The sequence below is a fragment of the Helianthus annuus genome, chromosome 16, assembly GCF_002127325.2.
Source record: "Helianthus annuus cultivar XRQ/B chromosome 16, HanXRQr2.0-SUNRISE, whole genome shotgun sequence".
NCBI lineage: Eukaryota > Viridiplantae > Streptophyta > Magnoliopsida > Asterales > Asteraceae > Helianthus > Helianthus annuus.
The window spans coordinates 48,169,088-48,193,537 of record NC_035448.2 but is presented as its reverse complement, the minus strand read 5'-3'; positions in this window follow the sequence as shown (position 1 = coordinate 48,193,537).

Sequence of the window (24,450 nt, the reverse complement as noted above, 5' to 3'; positions counted from 1 at the left end):
GTCCTCCCGACCCGGGAGACAAATGGCAAATACGGGGTTACGTAGGCTTTACGTAACGTGTCCTGACTATCCTGAGGACGATGGTCTATAGTCTAGTGAATGCGTAAGTACGGGTAACTCTTTCAATATCAACATATCCAACCCAATTCCCAACCCGGGAATCCCATGCCTTGGCTGTGTGAACTCACCTTGGTTTGCTCGGCAGATACACAAAGAGTACAGGTAAGCTAGTAAATGGTCAACCACGTCCTACCATGGTTATTATACAAGTCAGGTTTTGACTTCACGTAACGCACGTATAAAACATATAAGTTAACATGTTTCGAGCACTTATAGAACATGGTAACACTTAGCAGTCAAGAGCATAACTTGTGCGTTCTAATCTCGGCCCAACATAACCCGGCCCAAATAATATTCACCCAAATAACATGTCGGCCCGAACAGATAAGCAGTCCAATATCAAACAGTCCACAAATCCAATCATTTGGCCCAAACGATTGGGCCCGTGACAGTGAAAGCCCAAAACAGTGTACGTACAACGGTGGTCTCGAGTCGCAACCGGCGTTCTCGAGTCGCAACAGAGAGTTACGAGTCGCAACAGCTGGTTACGAGTCGCAACAGGTGGTTTCGGCTCATCATGGTCTGGTTACGAGTCGCGATATGACTCGCAACCGTGGTTGCGGCTGATGCTGTTATGGTCTCGAGTCGAGACTGTGGGTTCCCGACTCGCAATCTGAGTCGCAACCTAGCGTGTAACAGCTTTCCTGATTTCATGCAATTCAGTTACAACATTTATGCAAATCAATTATCGTTGTCAGTTTCCAGAAATCAATTAACAACTAACAGTTTACCATTCAAGAAATCATCGATCAAACAGGGTTTTCTAAACCTTAATTCGTATGAACAACAACATGAACAAATATTAAAATCATTCAACTCGATATATCATACAATCATACAAACAATCCGAACAAGTAAACTGATTCATCCAAATTGTGTAACAATCCAGCCGATTAACATCTACACCAGTCCGAATCATATTCATTTAACCCTAACCATTACCACCACTAATCCGGAACAAAACATAGTAATAACCCAAACGGTTCTAGCTTATAACATGCAACCCTAATCCGTCTAACCTAAACATAGAGTCATAACATCATACCAAATCATCATCAACATACCGAGCATATACAGCACACATCAATGGATAACATACTAACCGGAAGATAGGATCAAGCACAAGAAAAGTGAGCCGAATGGAAGAGCAAGGTCTCCGATCCTCTGAGTTGTTCGCCGTCGGGTTCTAGGCAAGCCGAGAGAGAGAGAGATAGAGAGCAAGTAGGGTTTGTGTGTGTTATGTGTTTTGCAAAAACAATGAAATCAAACCCCTACTCTTGGTTTTGGTGTTTGCGAGTGGGGAGTGGGCCGAGCCCACTCGGCTGCCTAATGGATCCGTGAACAAGGTGTGGCCCAAAAGGGCTTGTGTGACCGGTTATAATGTGCGGTTTGGGTTTGGCTCGATTAACATGCAAACATATATCACACAACGCACATATTAACATACGTACTCACATAATTATATAATCAAGTTCACATAGTACGTAACATCATAACATTCGTTAACTCAAAGTGTCATATAAGCACACATAACGTTACATCTAAGCAAGTCTAAAGTTCGAGTTGTCACACTCTTGATATTTACAAAGGTATATAGTTAAAAAGGAGGAGGATTGATTGCTTGGCAAGCTTATGGTAGGAATAAGTTCCATGCCGCTCTCGAGTGATTCACTAAAAAAATACACCTTCGGCCGAGTGTTGAGTGATTTCTCCCGTGAGGTATGTGAACTTGTATATAAATGAAATTTTAAAAAGGCATGCTAAGCCTAAATAAGTAATTTCTCTTATGAAACGTTCTAAATAAATCATAACGAATAGGATTGTAAATAAAATAAAAACAAAACCAAAAAGATCTTGGATTCCCGACACTCTATGACAAGCCAAAAACCTTCTCTTCTACCCATTCCATTTGGGAGTGTAAGCCTCATATTTAAAGAGTTTTGCTTGAGGACAAGCAAAAGTTCAAGTGTGGGGGTATTTGATGTGTGTAAAATGCAACATATAAATTACATCAAATGAGGCATAAAACTAACCTTTTTTAAGTACTAATGTTGGAAAAAGAGTGTTTTTGTCTTCCTTTTGTATTTTCAGGATGAAATGAGCTCAAATTCACAAAAGAAGCAAAAAGACAGCTAATTCTAACATAAATACAAGAGAAGGAACAAAAGTGGATTGCCCGACCCCTCAACGGCATCCTCCCAAGCAAAGAAGAGAAGTCAGAAGACTGAACACGCCCCGTGCTCAGCCAGCACGGGGTCGTGCCCAAGAAGCAGCAGAAAAGACAAACCTATAGAAGCTTCCATTGCCCACCACGGGGCCGTGTCCAGTGAGCACGGGGGTGTGGTGAAAGTACAGCAGGCGCATTAATTGTAATTGCGAATTACAATTAATGAAGAGAGAGAGTGTCAGACGGGCATGGGGGCGTGTCCAGCGGACACGGGGCCGTGCCCAGCCTTCTGTTCAGCCTATAAATAGGAGTGCTTGGTTTCATTTCAACTCATCCCTTGGCACACCACCTCTCTCACACTTCATCCACCACCCACCACCACCATAACACCATCATCCACCACCATCATCCATTGTCCATCGTAGAGTGTGTGAGTCGTCTCGGGATCCAAGATTGATAGTAAGAGTTCTTGACAATCAAGGCCATGTTTGCCTAAGTCTCTTACATCACTTGGTGAAGACAAGTGTTTAGTATAATACTTTTTATTTTTAATCTTTTGCTCTTTTTATTTGGTTTTGTATTAGTGACTTTAATAACTAGTTGCTTATGTTGAAGGTGATCTTTCCTTATCGTTTGTCCGTGGTGTCTTGGCATTATTTTACTGTCTATATAAAATAAAAGATTTTCACCATTCATATCTCCACGGTCTATATGGAGGTATGTTGGCTACCTGGTCGGGGGTTAAGGGAACGGTTTGGTAAGGGTCTTACCCTTGTTTAGCGTTTAGAGGTCCTGCAAGGGACCTGGGTCAAATTTAGTAGGATCTCCTTCAATGCCCATAGGTATTGGATGGCGGGGATCCAAACTCTTTGACCCCCTCATAAGTTAACTACTATTAATACTATAACCTGGCTATTTAGGACTGTATCCCTGCTGACTCAGACTACTTAGCCGAGGGTAACCTCACCGCCAAAAGCGGGGCCTACCACAATTTGCATTAATAACTTAATTAATTATCTTCCAATAATCCAACCCTTTAGGATTGTATCCTTGCTGACTCAAACTACTGGGTTGAGGGTAACGGCGCCTTCAAAAGAGGGGCCTACTACAATAACTAAGATAATCTCTTAAACAAGTGCAAAAGTGCGAAAATAATCAAAGGTTATACTAATACACGAGTCGGATCCAAGTGATTCATCTTGTCTATCTGTTTCTATTTTATTTTTATTTTTCAGCATTTAGTTAGTTTTTATTTTCTTAGTTTAAAAATCTTTTCTAACATTTTGATTTGATTAGACGTTGAGGATAAACCGGTACTAAAAGCTCTTGTGTCCTTGGACGACCTCGGTATCTTACCAACACTATACTACGTCCACGATGGGTGCACTTGCCCATATGTGTGTTTAGTGTTAGTAAATATCGTGTTTTATAAATTTAAAACTTGACTAAAAGTGTAAAAAGGGCTTAAAATATACATTAAAAATATATCGCACTACACACGCATCAGTAATTAAAATATATTTTTCAAGTGAGACTTAAAAATATATTTTCGGAATTATAAGCATACATTTATTATTACCCCCATCCTTGGGAAGGAATATACTTATAAAATAATTAAGAAGTGTGAATACGAAATAGTTGCCTAAATATTTCTCAAAAACGTTAAACCTTAAGCCAAGGCACGACCGTCCGTCTAATAGAAATTAGTACGTGTAGGTCGCCGGCTATTTCACGAGACGCACTTCTGTGAGTTCATGTCCCCCTTTTCTCTTAACTGTTTTCAGTTTTATAACTTCGGGGGTGAAATACATGTTACAATTATTTAGAACATTTTTATACATGGTATGGTTAGCTTAAGGAGGGTTGGGACGTTCAGATCATGTGAGTGGTGGGTACAACGCTTAAAGCCATTAATCCTCGTTGTTAGGACCGAGGGACACAAGAGTGATAGATCTATTTGGGTGTAGCGAGCCCACACCCGTGAGGTCAGGGTGACCCATAGTGGTGACTGTGTCTTACAACCGAGGCCCGGTACAAATTTGCTAGGTTTGAGTTTTCCTGCATCACTTCACACATACCAGTGGCTTTGCAACCCAGTGGTGATCTCTTTTCCTTAATTGCTACATACCAAGAACATTTACACATTGGGACGTACTTTAATGATTTATAAACATATTCACTTTTACATGAACTCGCTCAACTTTTTGTTGATTTTTCAAACTGCATGTATTTTAGGAAATTAAGGGATCTGGCAAGGTATGCTATGTCGTCAAGCTGCGTAGGAGAAATGATGTCATCCGAGTTTAGGGATTGTGACTTTTGCCTGGACGAGTCACAAGTCTTCAACTGTGTTTTTAATTCATGTCTTTCGTTATGTCATTGAACATGTTTCTTTATGTCATGGTTGTAGTTGGTTGTATGTCGACTTTTAAAAACAATGTTGTCGTATTTTACTTTTTAAACTTGAATTAATGGATGAACATCATGGTTTTATTTTCATATAGCATGGTTGTGATTATTCTATGGTATTAAGAAGTCACACTAAATAAACCCACGCTTCCGCAAAGCCAGGGTGTGACAGCTTGGTATCAGAGCATTGATCATAGCGAACTAGGATTCTTTCTCGAGTCTAGACTTTGATCACTAGGGCTCTCACGAAAACATTTTTACATTGCATACACTAAACGTCCAGATCCAGGATACAAAAACATTTTTACAAACAAAAAGTACGAGCACTTTTTCAAAATTTATGGTTCAGTCTTGGCGACTGAGGGAGTTCAGCCCTAGAGGCTGGGGAGGTTCAGCCTTAAAGGCTGGGAGGGTTCAGTCATAAAGACTGAGCGGCCAATCTTATAGATTGGGGAGGTTTAGTCTTAGAGACTAGGAGGTTGGTTTTAGAGGCCAGGGAGTAGTCTGAGAGACTAGGAGGTTCAGTCTGAGAGGCTGGGAGGGTAGTCTAGAGAGACTAGGAGGATTACTTGTTTTCTTATTGGTGACTAACATGTTTATTTGATTATATGTTGATTATTTGTGCATATGTGTGGTTGTGTTACAGACATCATGCCATCATCCTCAGACACGGGAGTTTCAGACACTTTGGACCCTATGGCGATCGTATCAGACGACGGTGTTTCGTCAGAGCGAGAGGTCTACACTTCCGACACCACCAGTACCGATGACGACGACTTCCAGCCGTTTGCGCTGCCCGACGTCGGAGTTGAGCCTGCTGATGGCCTTCCCGCCGGGGATTTACCACTTGCGATGATCCCTGCTCCTATACCGCTTGCTGCTTTTCTCGTCGTAGACATGCCACTCGATGTTGTTTCTGACGATGACATCGATCTGTTTGAGGAGGACCCACCTGAGGCTGACCATGAGGGCGGGGCCCCTATTGTTGCTGATGTTATCCTACCCATTGCTAAGGTCCCAGATTCCTTAGAGTCTGTGGCATCTGCGTCCTTACACACTCAGGGAGTGCAGCATCACTCTTCAGACGCCGACCCAGATATGGCGTTGTCAGTTGCACCCGGTCCCGCACACGACTTTGAGTTTGATCACGAGGTTGACGATGATTTTGATCCTGTCTTTCCCCCTGGTTTTGATCCTGACCAGGATATCGAGTTCATTCACTTAGACCAGCCCCTAGAGGAGCCTGTAGCCCCTATCGATCCTTTGTTTGATGAACCCGCTGATTTTGATATGGATTTTGTTGACACGGAGCCTGCTGTGGCCCCAGAGCCTTTAGCTGCTCCTGACCCTGCATTAGAGCATGACCCTGTTCATGATGATGCACCAGCCATTGCACCCTTTGTTGATGAACCCGTTGCTGACGCTCCTGTTGACGCTCCACTCTTGATAGAGGATCCTGTTGTTGCACCATTTCCTGATCCTGTGCGGGTGCTGTTCGACCGTGCACCTATTGCTACTCAGGTAGATCCACGTTACGCCGACACCCGTAACGGGTGGATCGATGACGATGACGATTACCCACCATTTTTGTTACCTGTTACACCTCCAGTAGCCCACGTTTCAGCACCCACTGATATCCCACTGATTCCCCCACACACTACAGATGCTCATCGCACAAATCTTCCTGTTACGTTCCTTCAGGACATACCGCCACCGCGTCCTGGAGAGGGGTCATCTAGGCAGCCGCCTATTCCTGTTCCACCCATGTTGTCATCCCCTTTTCCATTCGCGTCTCAGTTTCCCACTGTTGCACCACCTACTGCACCGTCCTTCACTCCGTTGAGCGAGCCATTTCTATGGACTACGCCCCCTATCATGCCACTGTTTGATCCGTATCACCCATACCATGTTGGGTATTCTACGGAGGACATACTCACATCATTGATGATACAGCAGGAGGCACTGACCCGTCATATACAGGAGTTGGAGAGAGCTCAGCGACCACCTTGCCATTGTCAGACCCCATTTGCAGCACCACACACTCCTCAACCACTTTCACCCGATTCAGACGTCCGTTTCTTGACTTCTGAGCAGCAGATAGCATATTTGTTGTGCGTCTGTCATGCTTTAGAGGAGGATTGGTTACATATGCGTCGCCTGTATTACTCTCGTTTTCCTCCTCCACCTTCGCCATCAGCATAGGCATTTTGAATCGACGCAGGTAGACTTTTGGTGAGAAGACCGCGATTGTGCAGACTATACAGCTTTTTGAAGACCGCATTTTGATGACATTACTTTTGATGTTTAGCTTTTGATTGTTGTTGTAGTTTACTAGACAGTTTAGACAAGGGCGATGTGGCCCTTAGTCACTTTCGATGTACGATACAGTTACAAAACATGAAAACATTGTACTGTGGTCTTGATTTATGATAGCACAATCGCAGTATTCTCATTATATGTGATGTTGGGTTGATTGTTTATATTCTATAACATGTGATGTTATGTGCTTGATTAATTTGTAACGTGAGATGTTATGTGCTTGATGATGTTGCTACGTACGTATACCATTTACTTATTATGACCTGACCAACATGAAACATCTTTTAGAAGATGCCACCAAACGTGATCTGCGTATGCCCACTAATGAGGCAGAACTCCAAGGGATCATTGCCGCCGCTATCGCGCAATATGCTGCTTCTCATGCAGAAACGAGTGGAAATATCTCGCAAAACCACGACAATAACAATCCACCTAATGGTAATGTTAAGTCGTTTGAGATATACTATGATACATTTGGATATTTTTAGCACGTTCGCTAATACCATTTGTAAATTCAAACGTATGTGCAGGGTGCACTTACAAGCAATTTCTCGATTGCAAGCCCGTGAATTTCGACGGCACATGAGGTGTTGTTGCGTTTGTAAGATGGGCTGAGAAGAATGAATCTGTTCTTAGAATGAGCAAGTGTGCTCCCGAGCAACAAGTGACCTACATCTCAGGGCTATTTCTGGATGGAGCCCTATCTTGGTGGAATTTGCAAGTGCAAACTCTTGGAGAAGCTTCTGCTTATGCAATGTCATGGAATGAGCTGAAGGAGCTCATGAGAATGAAGTACTGCTCACGTGCTGAAATCTAGAAGCTGGAGACTGAATTCTGGCACCTAAAAATGGAAGGTCCCAAGATTGCGGAGTATGTTCAGAGATTCCACGATTTGTCCCATGTAGTGCCATACATGGTTACACCGGAGTTCAAACGAATTAACGCTTTATCTGGGGATTGGCACCTCAGATCATGAGTATGGTTACCACATCCAAGCCTGCCACAATCACAGAAGCCATTGATCTCAGTGTGGCTCTTACTGAGGAAGCTATTCGCTTGAACAAGTTTTCAAATTCTGAGCAGAAGAAGAAAGAGACACATGTGGAGTCGTCCGGTGAAAATAAAAGGAAATTTTCGAACTTCAAGCAGGGTACAAGCAATGTGAACAAGAAGGGTGAATCGAGCACACCGGCAAGAGCTGCAACCGGTGTTGAAAACAAAGGAAAGGGTTACATGGGCACTCTGCCCAAGTGTGGATTATGCCAGTATCATCATGCTGGTCAGTGCAGAAACAGAAAATGTGAAACTTGTGGGAAAATTGGCCACTTGAAGGATACTTGCTGAGTTGGTTCAGGCCAGGGTGGCCAAAGAGGTTTTGGTAACAACAACCGTGGTGGAAATGGAAACCGCCAGCAGGGAGGAAACGGCAGAAATGGAAACCGGGGAAACGTTGCGAATCAAGCTGGGAATGGGAATCGCAACCAAAATAACACTCAAGCTGGAAACAGAGGTGGTAATGGTCAAGGACCCGGATGTTTCAATTGTGGAGAAGTCGGGCACTTTAAGAAGGAATGCCCAAAGATGAATCAAGCCCGTGGAAGAGTGTTTAACATAGGAGCGAGGGAAGCGTGCCAGGATCCCAACGTTGTCACTGGTACGTTCCCTATAAATCAACGCTTTGCATCTGTTCTGTTTGATACTGGTGTCGACTATAGCTTTGTATCGTTAGAATTTAAGAGTATGCTTGGGTTAACTGCTAGTAAGTTAGATGTCCCATAGTCAATTGAAATGGCTAATGGAAAGCTAGTTGAGGTGAATGAAGTTGTCAGAGGTTGTGTAATTGAGCTGGGAGAACGCGAGTTCACTTTGGATCTACTACCAGTCAAGTTAGGAAGCTTCGACGTGGTAGTAGGGATGGATTGGTTGTCAAGCAACAAAGCCGAGTTTGTTTGTCACGAAAAGACCATTCGCATCCCAATAGAAGACGGAGAAACGATCGTGGTTCACGGAGAGAAGCGCGATACGCCTCTGAGAATCATTAGCTGTCTGAAATCTCGAAAGTGTTTATAGAAGGGATGTGTTGCCTTTTTGGCACACATCGTGGATAAAGAAGCTGCTGAGCCGAAGATCGAAGACATCCCAGTGGTAAAGGAATATCCTGAAGTCTTTCCAAAAGACTTACCAGGATTGCCACCCCAAAGGCAAGTGGAGTTCCACATTGACTTAGTTCCAGGCGCCGCGCCTGTGGCTAAGGCACCCTACCGACTTGCCCCTTCAGAGATGCAGGAGTTTTCGACACAGCTCCAGGAGCTGTTAGACAAAGGATTCATCAGACCAAGCTTCTCACCGTGGGGAGCTCCAGTTTTGTTTATCAAGAAGAAAGACGGTAGTTTTCGTATGTGTATTGACTACCGGGAGTTGAACAAGTTGACAATCAAGAATAGATATCCTCTGCCAAGAATTGATGACCTATTCGATCAGCTTCAAGGTTCAAGTTACTACTCGAAGATCGATCTGCGATCAGGTTATCATCAGCTGAGAATTCAAGAGGAAAGTATTCCCAAGACTGCTTTTAGAACTCGATATGGACATTACGAGTTTCTGGTGATGCCATTTGGGTTGACAAACGCGCTAGCTGTTTTTATGGATTTGATGAGCAGAGTTTGTAAGCCATACCTCGACAAGTTTGTGATTGTGTTCATAGACGATATCTTGATCTATTCAAAGACGATGGATGAGCACGGACAGCATTTGAGAGCTATCTTGGAGTTACTTAAAAAGGAAAAGTTGTATGACAAGTTCTCGAAGTGCGATTTTTGGCTACGCGAAATCCAATTCCTTGGACATGTGGTGAATGGAGATGGAATCCATGTGGATCCCACCAAGATTGAAGCGATAAAGAATTGGGAGACTCCAAAGATGCCAACCGAGATTCGGCAATTCTTAGGATTGGCTGGCTACTATCGAAGGTTCATTGAGGGTTTTTCAAAAATCGCTCAACCTTTGACTTCCCTCAACCAGAAGGACAAGAAGTTTGATTGGGGAATCAAACAGGAGGAAGCGTTTCAGTTGTTAAAGGACAAGCTTTGGAATGCACCGATCTTATCGCTACCCGAAGGAACGAATGATTTTGTGGTATATTGTGACACCTCGCGTCAAGGGTTAGGATGTGTGCTGATGCAGCGATAAAAAGTTATAGCATACGCTTCTCGCCAATTGAAAGTTCATGAGAAGAATTATACCACGCACGATTTGGAGTTAGGCGCAGTGGTATTTGCGCTGAAAATTTGGAGACATTATTTATATGGTACGAAGTGTACAATCTTCACGGATTATAAGAGTCTGCAACACATATTCGACCAGAAGGAGCTAAACATGAGACAAAGACGCTGGGTCGAATTATTGAACCACTATGACTGCGAGATCAAGTACTACCCAGGGAAGGCGAATGTGGTCGCTGATGCCCTAAGTCATAAAGAAAGGATCAAGCCCATAAGGGTTAGGGCTCTAGGGATGATTGTCCAGACAGACCTTTCATTGCGCATCCGTGTCGCAAAGAAAGAAGCTCTTAAAGAAAGGAACATTGAAGAGGAATATCTCTGTTGGATGGAGAAGCAGTTAGTACCAAACGAGAAAGGAACGTTATGTTTCATGAAAAGGATTTGGGTTCCTCTGTTAGGTGGTTTAAGAAAGGTTATTTTCGATGAAGCTCACAAGTCATGGTACTCTATCCATCCAGGAGCGGATAAGATGTACCAAGATCTTAAGGACTTCTACTGGTGGCCTAGGATGAAAGGCGATGTTGCAGTATATGTTAGCAAGTGTTTAACGTGCGCCAAGGTAAAAGCCGAATACCAGAAGCCTTCAGGACTTCTGCAGCAACCTGAGATACCCAAATGGAAATGGGAACAGATTTCAATGGATTTCATAACGAAACTGCCAAGAATGCCCAAAGGTCACGACACTATTTGGGTAATAGTGGATCGGTTAACGAAATCTGCGCATTTCTTGCCAATCAGGGAGAAAGATAACACGAGCAAACTTGCCGAGATATACATGAGAGAGATCGTTGCACAACATGGAGTGCCTCTCTCGATCGTCTCTGATAGAGACGGAAGGTTTGTGTCAAGGATTTAGCAGTCCTTTCAGGAAGCATTCGGATCTCAGTTGAACCTGAGTACAGCTTTTCACCCGCAAACTGATGGACAGAGCGAACAAACGATTCAGACTCTAGAAGATATGCCGAGAGCTTGCGTAATGGATTTAGGTGGAAGTTGGGATACTCACCTACCATTGGTCGAATTTTCATACAACAACAGTTATCACCCAAGTATTCAAGCCGCACCGTTCGAAGCTCTATATGGACGCAAATGTCGATCACTGATCTGTTGGGCTGACGCAGGTGATAGACAGTTAGTTGGTCCGGAAGTGGTCCAGGAAACCACAGCCAAGATTGCACAGATCCGAGAACCCATCAAGGCGGCTCGCGATCATCAAAAGTGTTATGCGGACCGAAGAAGGAAACCTCTGGAGTTTGAGGTAGGAGACATGGTTTTGCTTAAGGTTTCACCCTACAAAGGATTGGGCTTGTAGCATACAAGTTGGACTTACCTGCCGAACTTAACGGTGTTCATGATACATTCCATGTATCAAACCTGAAGAAGAGTCCAACGCAAGAAACTGTTGTTATTCCTGCTGACTAGATTCATATTGATGACACACTCCACTTCGTTGAGGAACCAGTTGAGGTTACTGACTGGAAGATTAATAAAACACGCAGGAGTAGTGTCAAACTCGTCAAAGTTCGTTGGAATGCAAGACATGGGCCAGAATACACATGGGAACGTGAGGATCATATGAAAGAAAAGTACCCCCATCTTTTTCCTAAGACCCCTGCAACTAGAAGCAGAGCTTAAAATTTCGGGACAAAATTTTCTTAACGGGGGAAGAATGTGACAACCCTCACAAATCTAGGTATCCGTACAAATTAGTTTATAATTAATTAGTGCTTAATTACTGTGCTTGATTACAATTATGAATAAGCTGCTTTCTGTTTTCTGATACATACATACTCATGCATCATACTTTATTACTATCACTCCATTTATTACACACAAACAATAGTGACAAACTTGATGCACAAAAGCACAGTTAGCACAGTGAGCGGATAACCCAGTAAACATGCTGACATTGCCAGCACTAGACAGACATTGTTTTAAGGTCGGTATGAGCCAGGAATAGATCACTACACTAGTAGAGAGTGTTGGGAGGTGAGGACCATAAAACTGCGTCACTAGGTGCTAGTTATAGTGACCGGAAGTGCCTAAAACATACTTTAAGTGCAAAATTATGCACTAATACCAAAATTCAGTATTTAACAATGCTAGTAAAGTGCAAAAACTTGGCAAAATAGTTCCAGACACTTTTCAAAGTGTTGGAAATTTATTGTATCACTAAAAACAATATAAAAGACACTTTAAAAGCTTTATTTAACACTTTAACGGATCAATATCCAACCGAATAACCGGACTTTACCCGGAACATAAAAATATTGCCAAAGACATTATTTTTACTTTTCTAAGCTAGTTAGGGTCCCCGAACACCCAAACACATATTATATTACATAACACAATAATATCCTAACTAAATATCATTAGATTTCAACTAAATTAGTTACCATTCCATTACATCCCAACCCCATACCCCCCCCCCCCCCTCTCTTTCGACGGTCATGATGTGGGGACAACCCCCCCCCCCCCCCCACATTCTTTTGATGATTTTATTCAAGTGTTGTTGGATTTAGAAACATTATATATATGATGGATAAAGGATGAACATGGTTTATGAATAGGTTTAAAGGTTAACCACTCTCTCTCATCACAACACTTACAAAACTTCAACTCTCCTTCCCTTCTTCCTCCCTCACGGCCGAACCCACACCACCACCATACCACCATCATCAAGCTTTGTTCAAGCCATTTTCATACTCACAAAGGTGCAAGGAGTCCTACAAACAAGCTTGGTGCACTCGGAAGTTCAAGAACCACTCTCGTTTCCTTTTATCCACCACTTTTACGCCTTGTTTCTTCCCTAGCCTTGTGCTAGAAGTAAGTGTTCTAAAACATCATCTTATTCTTGTATTTAGTGGTTAATAGATGGTTGAATGATGAAAAGTTAAGAAACACTAATGAACCTAATATAAAGTCTTGAACATAAGTGTTAAAGGGTGGATAAAGAGAAGATATATGGGTAAATCATGTAAATCTTGTGTAGTTATGATTATTTGATGTTGTTTGATAGTAAAAGTAGGATGGATCATCATCTAGACATGCTAGATCATGTTCAAGAACATGAACTAGTAAGATGTAAATGCTAGAAATATGAAAGATGATGAAACCATCCACCCATGAACTTGAAACTTGAACAAACATAATTTTTCTTGAAAAATAAGGTTATAAACTTGTAGATCTAAAGATCTACAAGTGGTTTTTTGGAAGAACCAAGCAAAAATATTAGTTTTGCTAAAACCCGGATCTTGTATGAACTAAAAGCATTTTTAGTAAATAAACAAGTGTGTAAACACTTGTGTAACAAGAAAATTTAACAAGGAAATATTTTTGTAAATCTTGACTAGAAGTTGTGAAACTTCAAGTTCTTTAAAAATAAGGTTTTCAAGAAACTAATCATATTTTTTTAAGATAACAAGACCTACTAAATATGTTAGTAATTTACTACATATTTTTACAAAACCTTCAAGTTCATGAGATTTATGATTTAGGCTTATTCTTGTCAAGTTTGATGATTAAAGATTGTATGTTATTGATTGTTAAATTGTTTGGTGGATTTTTACAAAAGAAAATGATATGCTAAAAGCATGGACGCCTCCATTTACAGAGGAAACTCTGGTGAAACTTTTACAGAAATATAACACTTAGAAATATTTTTCTAACAAATATTTACAAATATATTTTTAACTTGTTTTCAAAAATAAACTTCGCCATGATTTTTATTACAAAAATTACAAAATATCGGAGGTGGATTTTCGTAAATAAAACTTGATAAATATATATTTAGAATATATATTTTATAGTAAAACGCTTGTGTGATTATGTGATTATTTTGTGAACTAGATATATATTATTTTTAGGGTAAAAATAATATAACTGGAAAATATCATAAAATTACGACTCCAAAATAATACCAACGCTCTCACAAAATAATTAATTAAGTTGCAACGCGACACGTAAAAACATAACTTATGTATTTTTCAGAAAAATACTCCTATTTATACATTTTCGGTGAAATATTATTTTGGAAAAACTTATGAAATAAAATATAATATTTTTGGGAAAAATGTATATATTTTGGAATTAAAACATTTTAGACAAAGTAATTAAAATATATTTTTTCAAGTGAGACTTAAAAATATATTTTCGGAATTATAAGCATACATGTATTATTACCCCCATCCTTGGGAAGGAATATACATATAAAATAATTAAGAAATGTGAATACGAAATAGTTGCCTAACTATTTCTCAAAAACGTTAAACCTTAAGCCAAGGCACGACCGTCCGTCTAATAGAAATTAGTACGTGTAGGTCGTCACGCAGTAGGTTGAGTTGGGATCGGCTATTTCACGAGACGCACTTCTGTGAGTTCATGTCCCCCTTTTCTCTTAACTGTTTTCAGTTTTATAACTTCGGGGGTGAAATACATGTTACAATTATTTAGAACATTTTTATACATGGTATGGTTAGCTTAAGGAGGGTTGGGACGTTCAGATCATGTGAGTGGTGGGTACAACGCTTAAAGCCATTAATCCTTGTTGTTAGGACCGAGGGACACAAGAGTGATAGATCTATTTGGGTGTAGCGAGCCCACACCCATGAGGTCAGGGTGACCCATAGTGGTGACTGTGTCTTACAGCCGAGGCCCGGTTCAAATTTGCTAGGTTTGAGTTTTCCTGCATCACTTCACACATACCAGTGGCTTTGCAACCCAGTGGTGATCTCTTTTCCTTAATTGCTACATACCAGGAACATTTACACATTGGGACATACTTTAACGATTTATAAACATACTCACTTTTACATGAACTCGCTCAACTTTTTGTTGATTTTTCAAACTGCATGTATTTCAGGAAATTAAGGGATCTGGCAAGATATACTATGTTGTCAAGCTGCGTAGGAGAAATGATGTCATCCGGGTTTAGGGATTGTGACTTTTTCCTGGACGAGTCACAAGTCTTAAACTGTGTTTTTAATTCACGTCTTTCGTTATGTCATTGAACATGTTTCTTTATGTCATGGTTGTAGTTGGTTGTATGTCGACTTTTAAAAACAATGTTGTCGTATTTTACTTTTTAAACTTGAATTAATGGATGATCATCATGGTTTTATTTTCATATAGCTATGGTTTTATCCCACTGGGTTTTCCTAGCAAGGTTTTTAACGAGGCAGCATCACCTAGCGTATTAAAAGAATAGTAGACTATTATATTTCATCATGTGGATAGTCAATGGGGAGTGTTATGAATGCACCATAATATGGTGACTCTCCACATATGTAACCACCATCTCTTTATGTCCTTTGTATTAATGTAAGAACACTATATATAGAGTTCTTTGTATTGCATGTTGATATCTCAATGAAATAGAATTCCTATTCACTTATTCTCTATATTCTTGTTATCTCATGTTTAGTATAGTTGTACATGGATTGCTAATAGACCATTGTTTTACAACAGAAATGACCTTCTCTTTTTTTTTTTAAACCAAATTCATTGTTGTTTTTTTTTTAATTATGAAAAAGTAATATCACTAACTAAAATACAAATTAAAACCTAAAAAGAACTCGTTTAAAATCCAACATTAACAGTGTAGTTCATATGAGTTCTTAATTTTTTTTTATTTTTTAGTGTAACACCCCGTGTTACCGAATGTTAAAGTCAAAGTCAAGATTGACTCCTTTGACCCTAGTTAGTTTATTTTATGTTCGCGAGTACGTTAGCTGTATTATGTGGAGTATATGCTAAAATCGTATTAATCGAAGTTTATTTATCGACGCGAACCGCTTTACGACTGTGAATAATAGGAAGTAACAATGCGATAAAGTCAATTAATCAATAATTGAGCTAATCTAATCATCATCGAACTCGAGACTCGAATTACGCGAATTTTGGTGTTAATATACGTGTGTGTGTGCCTTATGTGTTACTTGTGCATCTTTACTTTATGTTATGTGCGATAATCAATCGAAACTCGAATCAAAACTCAAAACTCAATCGAACTCAATCGAAATCGAGTTATGATAATTGGTGGCGAAAAGACAGCGCAAGACATAGATGATTGTATGTTAGATATAGTGGTTGGGATTAAAAGTAATTTGAATAGGAAACTCCATCGTATTCTCATCAATCGAAATCGAAATATCAAAAATCGTCGCACCGAACACTCGAATCAGGCAGCTGAACAATCAGGCTCTCAGCCGATCGAACAGCCCAGCCGATCGGACGACAGGCTGTCCGATCGGGATGCCTGACCGATCGGCCAGCCCTTTCCACTTTTGGCATCCTATAAATACCCCTGTCATTGTCATCTTTACCACTTTTGGAAAGCTCTGACCGACCAGCTCGTGCTCTCATCCTTTCTTCTCAGATTCCTTCCGATTCCGGTAAGATTTCATCCTAAATCTTGTACTTTCTTGATCTATACACACTCCTACACCTTTCTATCTTTCAAATCTTGATTTCTAACCGTGAAATCATCAAGATTCAAGTGTTCTAGGATGATGTCATCATGTTGTTCTTAAAGAACTTCATGTTTTGGCTTCAATCCACCAAGAATCACTTGGACCTAGCCGATTTCCACATAAACAAGCAAAGATCTTCCGTAGATCTAAAAATTCACACGGTGAAAAGGATTGAAAGAATGTTTTCCAACTTCCTTTCAACTCTTTTACACTCAATACCTTCAAACCGGTAGAAATGGAGCTTGAACCGACTCACTAATTCTACTAGTAGTTGTGCGGTTCAAGATTCGGGTTCTATCCACGAGGTTCACCGATTTCGGGTTAAACGTTAAACCAGGTTCCGAACAGTTCACCGGCCGGATTTGGGTGATTCCTGTCCGAGCAGGAGAAACAAGTAAGAACGAGGGTCCTATGGTTCAACTCGTTGTCAAAGTACCTTGATCTAACGTCAAACAATCAGAACAGCCAAGTGTTAGACGAACAGGCCGACCAGGTCAGGAAGCTGACCGATCGGGCTGACTGTCCGAACGGAGAGCCCAACCGATTGGACAAGCCAGCCGATCTACCAGGCCAGCCGATCGGCTAGCAAATGGCCCCACACTTTAACAAATCATCGAAGTTCAGTATTGAATGAAGTGCTGTTCGATCGGTCAAGCCGTCCGATTTGAATTACTCTTCGGATCATGAGATACTATGCTTCAACACTTAATCGACTTTCAACTTGTTCAACGCGTTGGAGTGCCACCCGGTCGGTCGAGCCGTCCGACCAGGTGACACCCTGATAAGAAGTTTTTGTTGAAGTACCTAACCAATCGGTTAAGCCGGCCGATCGAACGAATCGTTCGATCGATCGACCTGAAAGGTAAGGAAACTTCAATGTTTTCAAATACTACAAAAAAAAACCTCAAAAGGTCAAACCATCATACACAAACACATTCTTACTCAAAGGAAGAAACAATCCACTCGAACAGCCCATCCGATCGGCCTACCGACCAACCGGACAGGCTGTCCGAATGGACTGGTTAATCGAACGGTCAAGTTGTAGGTCCGATCGACCAGGCTGTCCGACCCTCCAACAATTGTTTCTATTTTACGCGTTACTCATCGTTATGCTATCGAACTATTCAGGCTAACTCTACTCGCAAGTGCTCCCTTCAATCCATCAATCAATGTGAGTATACTCGAACCCTTTTTGCTTTAGCACTTTTGGGTGTTACATACGTTACTTATTCTAAATCACAATCGAACACACTACTCAGTTACTTTAAACGCTAACCGTTACCGCATGTATTACGTGACTAAATGAATGCTTGTTGTTATGTTTACACGTGGAATGTTGTCTACCTGCGTTAACAACGATAGTACTATAGTTTGGACTCTGCACCCGTTCACACGGGGGTTGTTAAGGACAATTACTTGCATGGATTACGGTGGTAATCATGTATTGCGAACTGCCTCGGGCAGTCAACCCGCAGTTATTGGTATCTATAGACCCATATCGATAATTAACATGCTTCGTTTTCCTCTATGTACGTGCTGGTTATGCGTAAACTATTTCGAACACTACTATGCTATTATCAAACTTGTATGCTCACCTTTACATTATATGTATTGATTTTATTTTAACGTATGTGACAGGCAATTAGGATGCTTATCTGCTAGGAAGGCGAGTTTAGAATAAGCGTCTAGAGCATAGTTGTCTGTAGATCTTGCAGATCGAGTCTCTAGATGCATTTGAACAATTTTTATATTTAAAATCTGAGTTGTCGGAACAGAATATTTGACTTGATGTTATCTGTAATAATTTGTTTGCTATTTAAGGTACGGTATGGGACGTATTATATAAATTGAATAGTAATAATAATTGTTATGGAAACTTATGGACAATCTGTTTCGCTCAGTGCCATGCCCCGATGATTCCGCCATCGGTTGGGGTGTGACAGATTGGTATCAGAGCCATAACTATAGGGAATTAGGCTAGACTCGACCTAGTCTGGGTTGAAGTCTTAGAGACCTAGACTATAGTTAGGAACCAACAGACCAAGCTTATGTGCTATATACCCTACTTATTCTCATCATCACCGCACTCGAATTTTCAGACAACGACAAGTGACTCAGTCGGGATTAGGTGTGAAAACCGCAAACTCTCGACTAAGTTGCTAGGTCAATGTTGTTTTATCAATGATTTCTTCACTATTTTTCAATAACGAACGTTTGTTTAACGAGGAAAATTATACCAAACCAGGAGTGAAATCCATATTTTGATGAATAATCTCCTCAATTTCACTAAAACAAGGTAGAAGTTGCTAAGCCAGGGGTGAAACCCTAACCTTGACAACTTGTTTCGACTTTTATTTATCTCACCAAAGCCTCGACGGACTCCAACGACCTGAACTCATAAGTATGACCTAGGGAATACGTGCGGAATGCCCAAGAATTGAGGCGGAAACACGATCCCGAAAGTCGAAATGTGACGACAAGTCTATTGAGAATAGTCGATTCGCTTTGGGTAGTCGATGTCTAGTAGCCGCAGACGATCTGATTCTCGATTTTATGAGTCAGCAGTTGCCACTCTGATAATTCGTCGATTTTATGTATTTTAAGTGTGTGTATCTGTTTATGTGTTTAATTTTGGTATTTATTCGATTATTGCTCTCACATCGACCGACACACACGACTCGCATTTGCCTTCTATCTCAATACACTAACAAGTCGCTACAATATAGACGACATTATGCTACGATATACTATACTACTCGATATGCTATACACGACTGATATATATATACACGAACGACACGCGAACTTGAATGATAGGTTTCTGTATTCTGACTACCTCTGTGATTTAATACGTATGTGTTTTCTGTGATTCTGTGCTTCTATGCCCTACGTGCCTATGTGCTTCTGCGACTACGTGAATCTGTGATTATGTGCCTATATATGTATGTGATACGTGTTTCGACGTGTTCCTGAGTTTTAGTAAGTAGTAGGCGTGTGAGGTGAGATTCGATTTTGATGTGTCTGGGACCTACGACGATGTCTGTTGCAGACCATGTCGTCATCCGGACACCGAACCCCACTTACCCGCCAAGAAAAGAGAGACAAACGTCTTGCTGCAATCATCGCCAAATAAGTAGCTAAGGCTGTGAGCGATGTCTATGAAAACGTCAGCAAATCTTCCGAGGAGTCGAGAACTGAAGCTCCCAAAGACGCTACCAAGACTGTTTTCAGCTTTAAACAGTTCAAGGCATGCGGACCAAAGGAATTCACCGGAGAAGATGGCCCAACAGCTATGTTTCAATGGTTTGATTCCATCAAAGTCACTCTGCGCCAAAGCGGCTGTCCAGAAAATCTCCGTACCCTAAACGCAACCGGCGTCTTCCAGTCCCGAGCTCTAGACTGGTGGACGGCCGAACGAAACAAACGCGGGAATGATGCAGCTTATGAGCTGATATGGAAGGAGCTGAAAGCCATCATGATGGACGAATTATGCCCTCCCCATGAATGCCAAAAGCTGGAGGACGAGTTTTGGAACATTAAGCAGAAGGATGGAGATAACGCTGCCTTGACTGCTTGCTTTAAACAGCTCAGCATCATCTGTCCCGATCAAGTCAAGACGTTAGACATGGCCATCAAGAAGTACATTCGAGCTCTACCCGATTGTGTTGCCGATTTTGTTCACGCCACGAAGACGACATCAATTGAAGAGACTTACTTGCTTGCCGCCGAGATCAACGACAAGCGAGTAAAAGCTGGTTTCTGGGATAAGCCCTCCAAGTCTCTGCATCAAGCTACCACTGCACCGACCGCCGAAACCGCCACTGCTCAACCATCCAAGTCATCACGCCGCAAGAAGAAGCACAACAACAACAGCTCCAGCAACAAGAACTGTGCTGTCACTACCACTGCTGCTCCTCTGCAAGCCGTACCGGCTCAGCAGCAGTCTCATCATCGACCAGCACCAGTTACTCAAGCGCCGCCAGCAAAGCGTGCTTACACAGGTCCCCAACCGCTCTGCCCGACATGCTCATATCATCATCCGGTGGGTCTCGCCTGTCGTTTCTGCGCTCATTGCAATTTGTACGGCCATTTTACGACCAATTGTCGCTATGGTCCTCGTCAAGCCCCAGTTCAAGCCACTGCTCATCAAGCTCTACTCCCAGCCCCGCAAGGCCAACACGCAGCTCAGGCACCCGCGATCAACGCTCGAGTCTACTTTGCATGTGGTGACCCTAACCACTTTGCAAACATGTGCCCGAACAGGGTTGTGAAGCAAGAGCCCCAGCAGCAGCAGCAGCAACAAGCAGCATGCGCTAGAACCTTCAACATCAATGCTCGCCAAGCCCAGGCTGACAACAACGTGGTTAATGGTACGTTCCTTGTGAATGGTATTTATGCATCATGTTTGTTTGATACTGGAGCTGATAACAGCTTTGTGTCGTTTGAATTCGAGAAGCTCCTTAGTCGTAAGCGCTCTTATCTCCCCTCGTCATTCGAAGTTGAAGTCGCTACTAGAAGAACTGTCACCGTTAACTCTGTTCTCTGTGATTGTACTCTCGAGCTCAACAATCACATCTTTCCAATTGACCTTATTCCGATGCAACTCGGAAGTTTCGACATCATAGTAGGCATGGACTTTCTACGCGAAAACCATGCTGAAGTTGTGTGCTTCGACAAGATGATTCGATTCTCGCTCGTGAATGGTGATTTATTATGTGTGTACGGTGAAACTGCTTCGAAAGGTCTTAAGCTCATGTCATGTGTCCAAGTTAGCAAGTATCTCCGCAAGGAATACAGAACTTTCTTGGCCAACATCGTAGTAGCGAAGAAGGAAAAGAAAAGGAAGTCAAAAATCAGAGACGTCCCTGTGGTCCGTGAATTTCCTCAGGTGTTCCCTGATGATCTCCCCGGATTACCGCCCAGTCGTGATATCGATTTCCCCATCTACCTCATTCCTGGAGCTAACCCCGTAGCCAAAGCCCCTTATCGACTCGCGCCATCCGAAATGCGGGAACTCTCGAACCAACTCCAGGAGTTACTCGAAAAAGGCTTTATTCGCCCGAGCAACTCTCCTTGGGGCGCACCGGTCCTTTTCGTCAAAAAGAAGGATGGGTCGTTCAGGATGTGTATCGACTACCGGGAATTGAACAAGTTGACCATCAAGAACCGTTATCCCCTACCTCGCATCGACGATTTGTTTGATCAGCTACAAGGTGCTACTTGTTTCTCGAAGATCGATCTACGCTCTGGCTATCATCAGTTACGTATTCAGGAAGAAGATATACCCAAAACCACTTTTCGCACTCGTTACAGCCACTATGAGTTCGTTGTTATGCCTTTTGGTTTAACCAACGCACCCGCGGTTTTCATGGATCTGATGAATCGTGTGTGTAAGCCGTATCTTGACCGTTTCGTCATTGTGTTCATCGACGACGTCTTGATTTATTCCAAATCGAAAGCCGAACACGCGCAACATCTACGTTTGGTTCTCGAGTTACTCCAGGGGAACCAACTCTATGCCAAGTTCTCCAAGTGCGAATTCTGGTTAGAAGAGGTTCAGTTTCTGGGTCACATCGTGAATAGTCAAGGTATCCATGTCGACCCTGCGAATATTGAAGCAGTTAAGAGTTGGATCACACCAAAGAACCCGTTTGAGGTCCGTTCTTTTCTCTGATTAGCGGGCTATTATCGACGATTTATCGAAGGATTCTCTAAGATCGCTGTGCCGCTTACCGCTCTTACGCATAAAGACAAGTGTTTTGTTTGGGGAACCGAACAAGAGTCTGCCTTCCAAACCCTCAAGCATAAGCTTTGCAATGCTCCTGTTCTCTCATTGCCAGATGGGAACGACGATTTCATTGTCTACTGTGATGCTTCCAGCCTTGGCCTTGGTTGTGTCCTCATTCAACGAGACAAGGTTATAGCTTACGCTTCTCGACAGCTCAAAATCCACGAGAAGAACTACACAACCCATGATCTCGAGCTAGGCGCGGTTATCTTTGCATTAAAGATATGGCGACACTATCTGTATGGTACCAAGTGTACGATCTTCACCGATCGCAGGAGTTTACAACACATCTTTAATCAGAGAGAACTCAATATGCATCAACGCCGATGGGTAGAACTCCCCAACGATTACGACTGCGAGATTCGTTATCACCCAGGCAAAGCAAACGTCGTTGCCGACGCGCTCAGCAGACGGAGTTATTTGCTCACTATTCGTAATACCCAAGCCCAACACGATCTCGAAACCCTCATCCGCGAAGCCCAACATGCTTGCTTTAATGAACGCACCTTGAAGAAAGAGAGAATCTATCACGATGGAGCTCAGCTTGTAAGCAAATCAAATGGGATCTTCTATTTTCTAGACCGAATTTGGATCCCTAAGCAGACCGAATTACGAAAGATTTTAATGGATGAAGCCCACAAATCTAGGTATTCTATACATCCCGGTGCCGATAAAATGTACCAGGATCTTCGCTACAAGTACTGGTGGCCGGGTATGAAAAGGGATATCGTTCTCTATGTCGGAAAATGCCTGACTTGTACAAGAGTCAAGGCTGAACATCAAAGACCCTCTGGCTTACTCGAACAACCGCCAATCCCTATATGGAAGTGGGAGAGTATAGCTATGGATTTCATAACCAAGCTTCTACCCACGTCATCAGGTCACGACTGCATTTGGGTTGTCGTTGATCGTTTGACCAAGTCAGCCCACTTTTTGCCAATACGAGAAGACTAAAAGGTAGAACGATTAGCCCGAATCTACACCGACGAGATCATTTGTAATCATGGTACGCCTCGTGACATCATCTATGACCGTGATGCTCAGTTTACATCGCGATTGTGGGAAACGTTTCAAGCAGCACTCGGTACGTCGCTTAACCTGAGTACCGCATTCCATCCGTAGACCAACGGACATACTGAAAGAACGATCCGTACTCTTGAAGACATGCTCCGTGCGTGTGTCATAGACTTTGATGGTAATTAGAACAAATACCTGCCGTTAGTCGAATTCTCGTATAATAACAGTTATCATACCAGCATCCAGATGGCACCATTCGAGACCCTATATGGAAGAAGATGTCGATCGCCTATTGTGTGGCACGAGATCGGTCACTCGTAATTAACCGGTCCTGAGCTATTGCAAGAAACGACTGACAAAGTCTTCCAAATCCGAGACAACTTGTTGAAAGCCCGGGATAGACAGAAAAATTACGCCGATAGAAGACGCAAGCCCCTAGAATTCGACGTTGGCGACTACGTACTCCTAAAGGTATCACCTTGGAAGGGTGTGGTCAGATTCGGCAAGAAAGGGAAACTAGCGCCTCGATATGTTGGACCTTTTAAGATTCTGGAAAGGATCGGAAAAGTCGCCTACAGACTCGAACTACCAGAGGAACTTAGTAACGTCCACCCGACTTTCCATGTGTCAAACCTCCGAAAATGCATGGCTGAGCATGATCTAATTGTACCTCTCGACGACCTTCAAATAAATGAAACGCTACACTTCGTGGAGAAGCCTGTCGAAATCATGGATCGCCAAACCAAGCAACTCAGACGCTCGTGCATTCCTATTGCGAAAGTCTGATGGGAAGGCAAACGAGGCTCAAAGTTCACTTGGGAACTCGAAAGCGACATGAAGGCGAAGTACCCGCAGTTGTTCAAGTGAAAGTCTAGAGAG